At 55.5% G+C, this 14,617-nt stretch overlaps 1 long non-coding RNA gene across 1 annotated transcript in view; it reads left to right on the top strand.

The window, feature by feature from the left end:
* LOC121869235 overlaps positions 1-13,953 on the top strand; it is an 85,843-nt gene extending 71,890 nt beyond the window's left edge. The window contains exon 3 of the long non-coding RNA XR_006089515.1: positions 13,755-13,953. This is a non-coding gene — a long non-coding RNA (uncharacterized LOC121869235). The remainder of the gene's footprint in view (positions 1-13,754) is intronic.
* Positions 13,954-14,617: the final 664 nt, after the last annotated feature.

Below are 14,617 nucleotides of genomic sequence, written 5' to 3'. Positions count from 1 at the left end.
CACCCCTCCCCTCCCCCACCACCCCTCCCTCCCCCCACCCCTCCCTCTCCTCCTCACCACCCTCCTCACCACCACCCCCTCCCCTCACCACCACCCTCTCCTACCACCTCTCCCTCACCACCACCCCCTCCTCCACCCTCTCCCCTCCCACCCACCACCCCCTCCTCACCACTACCCCCTCCTCTCCCCTCCCTCCCACCATCACCCCTCCCTCACCACCACCCTCTCCCTCCCCACCTCCCCTCACCACCACCCCTCCCCTCCCACCACCTCTCCCCACCACCACCCCTCCCTCACCACCCACCTCCTCACCCACCACCCCCTCCTTCACCACCCACCCTCTCCTTCACCCACCACCTCCCCTCACCACCTCTCCCTCCTACACCTCCTTCACCCACCCCTCCTTCACCCACCCCACCCTCACCCCACCCCCTCCCCTCACCCACCACCCCTCCCTCACCCACCACCCCTCCCCCACCCACCACCCCCCCTCCCCTCCCACCACCCCTCCCTTCACCCCACCCCTCCCTCACCACACCCACCACCCTCTCCCTCACCACCACCCCTCCCATCCACCCACCACCCCCCCTCACCACCACCCCTCCTCACTCCCTCCTTCACCACCCCCCTCCCTCACCCACCACCCCTCCCTCCCACCCCTCCCCTCACCACCACCCCTCCCTCCCACCCACCACCCCTCCCTCCCACCACCACCCCCTCCCTCCCACCCCCTCCCTCACCACCACCCCTCCCCTCACCCACCTCCCCTCACCCACCACCCCTCCTTCACCACCCCTTTACCCACCTCCTCCTTCACCCCTACCTCCCTAACCCCCCTCCCCTCACCACCTCCCACCCCTCCCTCCCACCCCTCTCTCCCACCCACCCCCCTCCCCACCACCCCTCTCCCACCCACCACCCCTCCCTCCCACCACCCCCTCCCTCACCTCTCCCACCACCTCCCCTCCTTCCCCACCCCCCTCCCTCCCCCACCCCCCTCGCTACCACCCACCTCCTCACCCCCTCCTTCACCACCTCCCTCATCTACCCCTCCCTCACCCACCACCCCTCCCTCACCACCACCCCCTCCCCTACCACCCCTCCTTCACCACCCCTCCCTCACCACCCCCTCTTCACCTCCTTCCTCCACCACCACCCCCTCTCACCATCCTCTCACCCACCCCTCCCTCACCCACCACCCCTCCCTCACCACCACCCCCTCCTTCACCCACCACCCCTCCCTCACCACCCCTCCTTCACCCACCCCTCCCCTCCCACCACCCTCTCCCCTCCCCACCCCTCCCCTCCCACCCACCCCTCCCACCACCACCCCCTCCCTCCCACCCACCACCCCCTCCTTCACACCCCTCCCCTCACCACCCCCTCTTTCCCCTCCCTCCCCACCCCTCTTCCCCTCCCTCCCCACCCCTTCTCTCACCATCCCTCTTCCACCACCACCCCTTCCCTCACCACCACCACCCCCTCCCCTCCTACCACCCCTCCCTCACCACCACCCCTCCCTCCCCCACCACCCCCTCCCTCACCCACCACCCCTTCCCTCCCACCACCCCTCCCTCCCACCACCACCACCTCCCCTCACCACCCCCCTCCCTCCCCCACACCCCCCTCCATCACCACCCCTCCTTCACCACCTCCATCACCACCACCCCCTCCCCTCACCACCTCCATCACCACCACCCCCTCCCCTCACCACCACCCTCTCCCTCATCTCCCCTCCTTCACCACCCCTCCTCCACCACCACCCCTCCCCTCCTACCCCCTCCTTCCACCACCTCCTCCCCTCACCCACCCCTCCCTCCACCCCCCCCTCCCCTCCCCACTACCCCTCCCCCTCCCACCACTACCCCTCCCTCACCCACCCACCCCCCTCCCTCCCCTACCCCCTCCTTCCCACCCACCCCACTTTCACCACCTCCTCCTTCCCCACCCCTCCCCTCCCACCACCACCTCCCTCCCACCACCTCTCCCTCCCCACCCACCCCTCCCTCACCACCACCCCCTCCCTCACCACCTCTCCCCACCCCACACCTCCCTCCCCACCCCCTCCCTGCCCCTCCCTCCCTGCCCACCCCTCCTTCCCACCACCTCCATCACCACCACCCCTCCCTCACCACCACCCCCCTCCTCATCTCCCTCCTTCACCACCACCCCCCTCCCTCCCACCACCCCTCCCTCCACCACCCCTCCTTCGCCGTGCCCTCCTTCCTGCTTCTCCTGCTCGCCATGCCCTCATGCGACAGTGTACTCCCTCATCCTCACTCGTGCCCTCATGCCTGCTCCTCCTCCCTTTGCCCCTCATACCCATGCTTCTCCTCCTCGCCGTGCCTTCATGCCCGTACTCCTCGCCATGCCCACATACCATACTCCCTCTTCCTCGCCGTGCCCTCATGCCATACTCCTCGCCGTGCCCCTCATACCGTACTCTCTTCCTCGCCGTGCTCTCATGTCGTGCCTCCTCCTCGCCGTGCCCTCATGCCATTCTCCTCTCCCGTGCCCTCACCCATGCTCGTCTTCCTCACTTGTGCCCTCATGTTACTCCTCCTCCTTGTGCCCTCATGCCATCTCCTCGCCATGCCCTTGTGGTGCCGTGCTCTGTTGTTGTGGTGATCCATGACGGAGGCGCCCTGCTGTTTCACCTCAGGCAATCAGGTTAAGCCCCCTCACCCCCACCCTGCCTTATTAGGGGTGGGGCGTATAGGGTGGCGAGGACAACAGTGAAGGTGAGTAATGTAGGCTTGGGTGGGGGATGTTGAGAATGTGTGTATGGGGTTGAAACAAGTTCATGCAGTGGGGTTGGGTAAGGGTTAGGGATAAAGGGAGGAAGGGAAGGTATATATATGTAATAAAGACCATAACTTCTCGGAACTCTGTTGTAACGACCTGGGAGGGGGAGGAAGGGAAGGAGAGCGAGGGAAGAAATGTAAGGGGGAGGAGAGGAGGAAGAGGAAGGAGAGTAAATGGAAGGAGGACGGGAATGAGGATGGAGACGTGGGAGAGGGGGGGAGGAGGAGGAGGATCCTACCTGTGTTTAGTTAGGGTGAGGCCCTTCACCCTTGTGTTATGTCCTGTTACTTGCTCAGATTGGCTGCTCTCTGTCCTGTAATTGTTAAACCAATCAATATTATGCTGGGATTGGTTACAGGGGGCGTATAATTGTTAAACCAATCACTATTATGCTGGGATTGGTTACAGGGCATATATTCTCATATTTCGGTTAGGGCATATAATTATTAAACCAATCAATATTATGGGATTGGTTACAGGGGCGTATAATTATTAAACAATCAATATTATGCTGGATTGGTTGCAGGGCGTATAATTATTAAACAATCAATATTATGTGGGTTGGTTACGGGGGCATAATTGTTAAACCAATCACTATTATGCTGGGATTGGTTACGAGGCATAATTATTACCAATCAATATTATGCTGGGATTGGTTACTGGGAACGTATAATTGTTAAACCAATCACTATTATGCGGATTGGTTACAGACATCATAATTATCAAATCAGTGTTTTATGTTGGGATTTTTAGTACAGGGATTCGTATCATTACATAAATAAATTAACCGTATGTTAATCTTTCTCTATCTGTGATTCTTGGGATTATATCGTGTTCATGTGTGTGTGTGTGTGTGTGTGTGTGTGTGTGGAGTGTGTGTGTGTTGTGTGGTGTGTGTGTGTGTGTGTGTGTGTGTGTGTGTGTGTGTGTGTGTGTGTTGTTACGACCGTGTCGTATTTTTCTATTTTTTTATATAACCTGCTTCCATATTTCCATATTATTCCTGTAATGATGTGTTATATTTACTATTATAATCTAGTCGCCTTAACCCTGTGCTGTTAAGGTTTTAACTGTTATTATTTGTTCAAGCCCATTTTGTATTGTAACAAGCTTTCTTTGTTTCTCTACGACCATCTGCATCGTTAAACTACCCACCGGCGGGTTTTGGGCAGGAATTGGCCCTATATATAGTGGTCCACCAACTGACGATGTTTAGTTCAGTCCTCTTGTCCACAGTCCACATCCTTTGAGTGACACTCGTCACCTGTTACTTATACCTAATTTATTTGTGTTGTTCCTGTCGCACCAATGTGGTATATCTATGTGAGTACCTATTTGTCTATTTATGTCCATCAGTATTTGCTTAGTTACATTTAAGTAATTCAGTGTTGTTTCAGTTAGTTAATTTCAGTGTTAGTTTTATATGTTTATGCAGTGTTAACGTAATCCAATGCTTTATTTTTATTCTTTTGATGTTTCGATGTTTAGTATCATTTGTTGTCTTAAAAGTTTCGATGGTGAATCAATTTGTTGTGACAGCCTACGAGGCTCTATTGTGTTAATATTTAATTAATTAAATTCTTAAGGTTTACTTTATTTAATTTTTTTACTTTTAATTTACTTCACTTTTTTTGGTTTGGTTGCCTAGAACCTGGATATTAAAGTAAATTAAGAGACGGCGTAACTGTAGTGTGTGTTTTTGTGCAGCCATCATCCAGCTCATCATACCTTTCATCATCATCAAAACCCTATACCCCAAAGTCCTATGGCGACGGACGAGTGGCGACTGGGACAGTCAGAATGACTGCCAGAGTCTATAGTCAAAACTCTGCACATGGGCGGCACAGATAAGATGGTCGTTTATGCACTAGGATCTAGGCAGCAGTGCAATCCGGTCCTGTCTGTGCGACTGAGCAGCCCTTTCGAGGAGCCACTCTGCTCACCCCACATGGGGAGGGGGCTAGAAAAGGTGCCCTAAACATAGCCTGCTTAAAAAAAACAACCTGACTGAGCAACCACACCCAGTAAGGTCATCCTTATGAGTTCGAAAACACAATCAAAATCACAGATCCAAAACAAAAACAAACCGTACAACCTCTTATGGTCGCTGCAAGGAATGTAAGAACCCTTCTGGATACTGGCACAGATGAGCGTCCTGAAAGAAGAACTGCCCTTGTGGCAAAAGAGCTGGCTAGGTATAACATCGACCTAGCAGCCATTAGTGAGTCCGGGGTGTCAAACGATGGTCAACTCTCAAGACAGGGGTTGGCTTCCTTCTGGAAGGGTAAGTCTGCTGCGGAGAGAAACAGCATTTGTGGAGATGACTTTGTCATCCGCCAACTCATCCTACGCTGGCTAACTGATACCTATTGGAATCAACGAGCGCCTCATGATGCTCCGAGTCCCACTGAATCACTCGCATCTTGCCTTTTTCATCAGTGCCTTCACCCCAACACTGGACGCAGAGGATGACATCAAGGGATTTACCGAACCTCGACAGAGTGCTAACCTCAATCGCCAGAGAAGATAAGGTTGTACCCCTTGGTGACTTCAATGCTGACATTTGGCAGGGAACCAAGGGAGAAATGGACTAGGCAAGTGTAATCCCAACGGCCTACTCCTCCTCAGCAAGTGTGCTGCACACAACCTCACTATCACCAATACCTTGTTTAGGCAAGCTGACAAGTTTAAGGGTGGTTCGTGGCAACACCCACGATCCAAACACTGGCATCTCATTGACTATATCATTGTCAGAAAGAGATCGCCGAGATGTCCTCATCACCTATGCCATGCGTTGCTCAGACTACTGTAACACTGATCACTGGCTTGTCTGGAGGATCCAGCTGTAGCACATGCCTTCAGAGAGCAGCTTGAACATGGGCTGATAAACAACCCAACAACAAACAACCCAAATCCCAGGGCCGAATGGGATATTCTCGACACTGTCATAACAAAAACCTCAGAGAGAGGCCCTTGGCCAGATCGAAAGAATACACCAGGACTGGTTTGATGAAAATGACCCGGCAATCAATGTACTCATCGATGATAAACGTGCTGCTTTAGTGACGCGAATAACCCTCAGTCTCAGACCAAAGCTATGCAAATCGTAACAAGAAAGTGTCCAGCGGGAAATTGGCAATCCAAAGAATGACTGGTTTAAAAATAAAGCACGTGAAACACAAAAATTTGCAGATCAGCACAAGAAGCGCAAATTTTTCAACTCCAACTAAAACAATTTATGGGCCGATCACTTGTGGCACTTCATCCGCTCATCCTATGGTAACTCCATAATTAAAGACGATAACGGCCTCCTTCAGCGCTGGAAAGAGCACTACCATTCACTGCTCAACCGAAACACCAATGTGGATGTCCTGACTACCCAGCCGGTCCCTCAGCATCCAGAGCTGACCCACCTTGGCTATTCTCCATCCCTGGACGAGGTAGCTACTGCCACCAATCAGATGAAAAATAACAAATCCTCAGGGCCTGATGGAATCCCAGCCGAGGTGTATTAAGCAGGAGGACCTCTGCTTTTATCTCTCTCTGGAGAATATATGGGAAAAGGAGGAAATCTCCCAAGCTCTTAAAGACGCTTCCATCATCAATATTTATAAGGACAAGGTAGACCAGTCAGACTTTGGTAACTGCTGTGGGATCTCGCTGTCCGTAACTGGCAAGATTATCGCCCGAGTCCTCCTAAACAGGCTACCTCCTGAGGCGGAAAATTTCCTCCCAGAGTCTCAATGTGGCTTTACACCATCACGTGGCACCACTGACATGATCTTTGCTGCCTACCAGAAACAGGAAAAGTGCAGAGAACAGCAGCGTGGCTTTCAGCTACCTAACCTAGGCCTTCGACTCGATCAACATGGAAGCCCTCTGGTGGACCCTCAGCCAGTTTGGCTACCCACCAAAATTCATCGCCATTGTGAGGCAACTCCACGATGGCATGAACGGCAGTGTCCTGCACAATGTCACCCAATCCGAGTTCTCACCCATTCAAACAGCGGTTAAACAAGGGTGTGTACTGGCAACAACTCTCTTTTCCATTTCCTTGGCTGCCTTCCTTACTCGTGCCAGAGCCAATTTTGCCGGCGGGGTGGACATCAGGTACCGGATGAAGGGTCTTTCACTAAGGCGACTCCAGGCAGGAACAAAGGTTTAAGCAGCTTTCATTACTGAACTTTAGTATGCAGACGACCTCGCCTTGTCCCTCACACTGAATGCGACCTACGGGAGATCCTGAACAAGTACAGTGATTGGACTTTTAATTTCTCTGATTTAGTGAACCTTGGGATTAATGTGTTGATCAGATACACATTTTTCCAGTCTTCAGTCTTCTTATCTCTCTCTCTCTCTCTCTCTCTCTCTCCTCTCGGTTTAGATCATTTTTTTCGAGTTCTTTTTCTACTGTACAGTAATTATGTTAAATATATTTTCACTTATTCCTTGATTTTTTTTAAGTGAATGTGCACACTTCGGCCTTGAGGTGAATGTCTGCAGGATTCAAATTCTCTTTCAGCCTGCCCCTGGTTCAGGCACACCTCCACAATCCATGTAGCTTTAAGATACTTACTTCTCTAATGTTACCCATTTTCGGTATCTCGGCTACCACCTGTCTACCACCGCGGACATTGATGAAGAGATTCAGCATCAGATCAGATGTGCTCAAGACTTTGGCAGACTCTGAAATCGTGTCTTCAGCTGTAGGGAGCTGAAATTATCCTAAAAGTTACGCGTATATCTTGCAGTGGTCCTCCCCACCCTGCTATATGGCAGTCACCTAACGAATAGTAAACGTAACGCTGGCCGGCAACTGAAAGGGTATAAGAATAGTCTTGAGACAAACCTGAAAAAAGTGCCAAATCGACCCCGTCACCTGGGAGACGATTATTCCACACCGTAACCCTTGGAGGAGCACCACACAAGGTGTCAATACTTTCGAGTTAGCCCGACTGCATAACGAGGGAGACAAGCACCAACGTCGGAAAGACGCTGCCCCCCCCTTGCACTAGTTGCAGCCCCATGTGTACGTCTGTGATCGACACCGGCCCCATATTGGCCTCTTTAGTCACCTCAGAGCTCACCAACGAAGGTGACATCTTTAATAACTCATATCATTGTATCATAGCTGGATGATCGTCATACTCGATTCCGAGTGACAGCGAACTAGTGGTAGTAGTGAGTGTTGTGTGACAGTCATAGAGGGAACATGTGGTATGAGTAAATTTTAAGTCTCGCATAATAACTTGTGTTGTAGCAATAGTCAAGGAGGTGGGGTGCTGGCTTGTGAAGTCCGTGTTAGTCTTTTGTAATTGTTCTCGATTATCTCCCGTGACGTCACGCTAGAGATGTGACGACCACTTTAGAGAGTTTGTCACACCTCTTTGTGTTAACGTTAAATGTGTGTGTGTGTGTGTGTGTGTGTGTGTGTGTGTGCGTGCTGCTCTGGAATTAGTTATAATACTTGAAATTAATTATCCTTTACACTAATTAGTATTAAGATTAGTTTAATCTTGTTACCTTGTTATTATAATTTTATTTATTGGGAAGTTATTTCAGTCTCTTGTACTTCTGATAATACTTATTATTATTATTATTATTATTATTATTATTATTATTATTATATTATTATTAGTAGATTATTATTATTATTATTATTATTATTATTATTATTATTATTATTATTATTATTATTATTATTATTATTATTATTATTATTATTGTTATTATTATTATTATTATATACTGTAAAATCTTACATTCATCTGGTCTGAGGCTGGGTGTAGTGTGAGGGCTGGCTGGGTGTAATGTGAGTTCTGGCTTGGTGTAGTGTGAGGCTAGCTGGGTGTACTGTGAGGCTGGCTGGGTGTTGTGAGGGCTGACTGGGTGTAGTGTGAGGACTGGCTGGGTGTAGTGTGAGGTCTGGCTGGGGTGTGCTGTGAGGGCTGGCTGGGTGTTGTGTGAGGCTGACTGGGTGTGTGAGGACTGGCTGGGTGTGGTGTGACTGCTAGCTGGGGGTGGTGTGAGGGGCTAGCTGGGTGTACTGTGAGGGCTGGCTGGGTGTTGTGTGAGGCTGACTGGGTAGTGTGAGGACTGGCTGGGTGTACTGTGAGGGCTGGCTGGGTGTTGTGTGAGGCTGACTGGGTGTTGTGTGAGGGCTGACTGGGTGTGGTGTGAGGGTTAGCTGGGTGTAGTGTGAGGGCTGGCTGGGTGTGGTGTGAGGACTGGCTGGGTGTAGTGTGAGGTCTGGCTGGGTGTGCTGTGAGGCTGGCTGGGTGTTGTGTGAGGGCTGACTGGGTGTGGTGTGAGGGCTGGCTGGGTGTGGTGTGAGGCTGGCTGGGTGTGGTGTGAGGGCTAGCTGGGTGTGCAGTGAGGCTGGCTGGGTGTGTTGGGGCTGACTGGGTGTAGTGTGAGGGCTGGCTGGGTGTGGTGTGAGGCTGGCTGGGTGTAGTGTGAGGTTAGCTGGGTGTAGTGTGAGGGCTGGCTGGGTGTAGTGTGAGGACTGGCTGGGTGTAGTGTGAGGTCTGGCTCGGTGTACTGTGAGGGCTGGCTGGGTGTTGTGTGAGGGCTGACTGGGTGTAGTGTGAGGGCTGGCTGGGTGGTTTGAGGACTGGCTGGGTGTGTGTGAGGGCTGGCTGGGTGTACTGTGAGGGCTGGCTGGGTGTTGTGTGAGGGCTGGCTGAGTGTAGTGTGAGGGCTAGCTGGGTGTGGTGTGAGGGTGGCTGGTGTAGTGTGAGCTGACTGGGTGTAGTGTGAGCTAGCTGGGTGTAGTTTGAGGGTGGCTGGGTGTAGTGTGAGGGCTGGCTGGGTGTAGTGTGAGCGCTGACTGGGTGTAGTGTGAGGGCTGGCTGGGTGTGGTGTGAGGGTGGCTGGGTGTGGTGTGAGGCTGGCTGGGTGTGAGTGTGGGCTGGCTGGGTGTTGTGTGAGGGCTGACTGGGTGTAGTGTGAGGGCTGGCTGGGTGTGGTGTGAGGCTAGCTGGGTGTGGTGTGAGGGGTGGCTGGGTGTGGTGTGAGGGCAGCTGGGTGTGGTGTGAGGGCTAGCTGGGTTTTGTGTGAGGGCTGGCTGGGTGTTGTGTGAGGTGGCTGGGTGGTGTGGTCTGGCTGGGTGTACTGTGAGGGCTGGCTGGGTGTTGTGTGAGGGCTGACTGGGTGTGGTGTGAGCTGGCTGGGTGTGGTTTGAGGACTGGCTGGTTGTGGTGTGAGGGTGGCTGGGTGTGGTGTGGTGGCTGGGTGTGGTGTGAGGCTGGCTGGGTGTGTGTGGGCTGGCTGGGTGTTGTGTGAGGCTAGTGGGTGTAGTGTGGTGGCTGGGTGTGGTGTGAGCGCTGACTGGGTGTGGTGAGGGCTGGGCTGGGTGTAGTGTGAGCGCTGGCTGGGTGTAGTGTGAGGGCTGGTTGGGTGTAGTGTGAGGGTGGCTGGGTGTAGTGTGAGGGCTGGCTGGGTGTGGTGTGAGGCTGGCTGGGTGTGTGTGAGCTGACTGGGTGTAGTGTGAGGAGCCGGGTGTGGTGTGAGGGCTGGCTGGGTGTGAGTGTGAGCTTGACTGGGTGTGTGGGGCTGGCTGGGTGTGGTGTGGTGGCTGGGTGTGGTGTGAGGGTGGCTGGGTGTGAGTGTGAGCTGACTGGGTGTAGTGTGAGGCTGTGGGTGTGGTGTGAGCTGGCTGGGTGTGGTGTGAGGGCTGGCTGGGTGTGGCGTGAGGCTGGCTGGGTGTGGTGTGAGGGCTGGCTGGGTGTAGCGTGAGGCTGGCTGGGTGTGTGGAAAACAATGGCTCCAGACCTCCACCACGCGTCTCTGCTTTTGACTGTCAACACGCCACGCGCCCTGACTACACCTTCCCACGCCCTCGCTTACCCACCCCAACTCCTTCACGCCCACGTCTCTTCCACGCCACCTTCTACCCCTCACCCCCCTTTCCCTCAGATGTTCACCTTCCTCACCCGTCACCAACACACACTGGACACCTCCCCTCCCACACACACACCTCCCCCTCCCACACCTCCCCTCCCATACCTCCCCCCCCCCTCACACCCCTCCCCCTCACACACACCTCCCCTCACCCCCTCCCCCTCCCACACACACCCCCCTCCTCCCCCCACACCCCCCTCCACACACACACCTCCCCTCCACACACCTCCCCCTCACACCCCTCCCCTCCCCCCTCCCCTCCCCACACACACCTCCCCTCCCACACACACCTCCCCTCCCACACCCCTCCCTCCCACCCCCTCCCCCACACACACCTCCCCCTCCCACCTCCCCTCCCCACACACCTCCCCTCCCCCACACACCCCCACCTCCCCCTCCCCACCTCCCCTCCCCCTCCCCCCTCACACCTCCCCCCCTCACTACACACCTCCTCCTCCACACACCTCCCCCACACCTCCCCTCCCTCCCCCTCCCACCTCCCCTCCCCCCTCCCCTCCACCCTCCCCTCCACACCTCCCCTCCCCCACCTCCCCCCACCACACCTCCCCCCACCACACCCTCCCCCCCTCCCTCCCCACCTCCCCCCTCCCTCTCCCCTCCCACACACCCCCCCTCCCCTCCCACCTCCCCTCCCCCCCCCCTCCCCTCCCACACCTCCCCCTCCCCCTCCCCTCCCCACACACCTCCCCTCCCCCCTCCCCCCTCCCCCCTACCCCCTCCCCCCCCCTCCCCCTCCCCCCCCTCCCCTCCCACCCTCCCCCTCCCCACACACCTCCCCTCCCCACACACCTCCCCCTCCCCTCCCCTCCCCACACACACCCCCCTCCACACACACCTCCTCACACACACCTCCCCCTCCACACACACACACCTCCCCTCCACACACACACACCTCCCATTCCACCTCCCCTCCCCACACACCTCCCCCTCCACACACCTCCCCCCTCCACACACACACCTCCCCCTCCCCCTCCCCTCCACACACACCTCCCCTCCCCACACACACCCCTCCCCCACCTCCCCTCACACACCTCCCCTCACACACACACCTCCCCTCCACACACCTCCCCTCCCCCCCTCCCCTCCCCCTCCCCCCCCCCCCCCCCCTCCACACACACACCTCCCCCTCACACACACCTCCCCCCTCCCACCTCCCCCCCTCCCACACCTCCCCTCCCCACCTCCCCTCCCACCCCTCCCCCCTCCACACACACACACCTCCCCCTCCCACACCTCCCCCCTCCCACCTCACCTCCCCCCCCCCTCCCCACACACCTCCCCTCCCACACACACACCTCCCCTCCCACACCTCCCCCTCCCCCCTCCCCCTCCCCCCCTCTCCCCTCCCCCCCCCTCCCCCCTCCCACACACCCCCTCCCCCCCCTCCCCTCCCCCCCCTCCCCTCCCCCTCCCCCTCCCACACACACCCCCCCCCCTCACACACCTCCCCTCCCCACACACACCTTCCCCTCCCCCCCTCCCCCCCTCCCACACACACACCTCCCCTCCCCCCTCCCCTCCCACACACACCTCCCAAATGCTTTCTTTTCTCTTCTCCTCCTCCCCCCCTCCACACACAGCCTCCCTCCCACTGCCCCTCTCCACACATCCTCCCCTCCTCCTGCCCCTTCCCCAGCCTCCTCCTCCTGCCCCCCCCCACAGCCCCACCCTCCTCCTGCCCCTCCCCCAGCCCCTCCCTCCTCCTGCCCCTCCCCACAGCCCCCACCTCCTGCCCCTCCCCACAGCCCCTCCCCTCCTGCCCCTCCCCCAGCCTCCTCCTCCTGCCCTCCCCACAGCCCCACCCCTCCTCTTGCCCCTCCCCACACAGCCCCCCCTCCTCCCTGCCCCTCCCCACAGCCCCACCCCTCCTCTTGCCCCTTCCCCAGCCCCCTCCCTCCTCCCCTGCCCCTCCCCACAGCCCCTCCCTCCTCCTGCCCCTCCCCACAGCCCCTCCCCTCCTCCTGCCTCCCCACACAGCCCTCCTCTCCTGCCTCCCCACAGCCCCACTCCTCCTGCCCTCCTCACACAGCCCCTCCCTCCTCCTGCCCCTCCCACAGCCCCACTCCCTCCTCCTGCCCCTCCCACACGCCCCTCCCCTCCTCCTGCCCCTCCCCACACAGCCCCTCCCCTCCTCCTGCCCCCTCCCCACACAGCCCCTCCTCCTCTGCCTCCCACAGCCCCTCCCCCTGCCCCTCCTCACACAGCCCCTCCTCTCCTGCCCCTCCCACAGCCCCCTCCCTCCTGCCCCTCCCCACAGCCTCCCTCCTCCTGCCTCCCCACTACAGCCCCTCTCTCCTTCTGCCCTCCCCCAGCCCCTCCCCCCCTGCCCCTCCCCACAGCCTCCCTCCTGCCCTTCCTCCACACAGCCCTCCCCCTGCCCCTCCCCACACAGCCCCTCCGTCCTCCTGCCTTCCCATGCAAGCCACTCCCCCCCCCCCCCTCCCCACACAGCCCTCCCTCATCCTGCCTTCCTCACACTGTTACAGCCACCAGCTGGCTCACACTGTTACAGCCACCAGCTGGCTCACACTGTTACAGCCACCAGCTGGCTCACACTGTTACACACTTGGTCTGAATTTATACAGTGTTTACATAATAATTGTGACGGGCTGTTGTTGGCAGAGATATAACAACAACAACAATGAGGTGGTGGACATACTGTATTTATAAAGAATGTTAATAGTGAGTCTTTACATACCAGCATTACTAGTGGCCATGAAAATGTTTATTAAGTCACTGTATACATGATGTGTGTGTGTGTGTGTGTGTGTGTGTGTGTGTGTTAGTCTTCCTAACAAGGCTATAAGTTAATGTGTGATGAATATTGTTAAGAAAGTTAGTTTTGGGTTTTCGTTCTTGTTATGATAATTTAAGCTGGTGTTAGTAAACATAGATTATGTTAGTTTGATTTTGTATAAGTTTGGTGATTGTTATTGTAGTAATAGTAGTAGTAGTAGTCGTAGTAGCAGTAGTAGTAGTGATATAGTGAACAGTATAGTAGTACATATACACTCCCTTCTCCCCAGTGTCGGCCTCAAGCAGCCTGGGTGGTGTGGGCGTCCCCAGCGTTACCTCCGCCCCCATCAGAGGGAGAAAGCGTGGGCGTCCTAAGGGCTCGGGTCTCCGGGGGCGGCTGTCCAGGGCCACCGAAGCCGCTGTGTGTTGCCTCTGCCGCAGCCTGCCAGCCGCTTCGTCAGCCGCAGCCATGGTCTCGTCCGCTGGCTCGCCCGGTGAGTGTTGAGTCTGTGGCTCTTGTTGAGAACTGTTTAATTTTATAGTTAATTCTTATTGTTTTATACCACATCACTATCATCATCACTATCATCACTTTCTTCCATATCACTATCTACCACATCAATATCATCACTTTCTCTACCATCACTATCATCACTTTCTACCACATCACTATTATCATCACTATCATCACTTTCTGCCATATCACTATCTACCACATCAATATCATCACTTTCTCTACCACATCACTATCATCACTTTCTACCACATCACTATCATCATCACTATCATCACTTTCTGCCACATCACTATCATCATCACTATCGTCACTTTCTGCCATATCACTATCATCACTTTCTACCACATCACTATCATCACTTTCTACCATCACTATCATCACTTTCTGCCCATCACTATCATCATCACTATCATCACTTTCTCTACCACATCACTATCATCACTTTCTCTACCACATCACTATCATCACTTTCTACCACATCACTAGCATCACTTTCTACCACATCAATATCATCACTTTCTACCACATCACTATCATCACTTTCTACCACATCACTATCGTCACTTTCTACCACATCACTATCATCACTTTCTACCACATCACTATCATCACTTTCTACCACATCACTATCGTCAC

The sequence above is a fragment of the Homarus americanus genome, unplaced genomic scaffold, assembly GCF_018991925.1.
Source record: "Homarus americanus isolate GMGI-L3 unplaced genomic scaffold, GMGI_Hamer_2.0 scaffold52749, whole genome shotgun sequence".
NCBI lineage: Eukaryota > Metazoa > Arthropoda > Malacostraca > Decapoda > Nephropidae > Homarus > Homarus americanus.
Note: the sequence above shows the minus strand (reverse complement) of the source record. Positions and strands in the feature narration are given on the sequence as shown.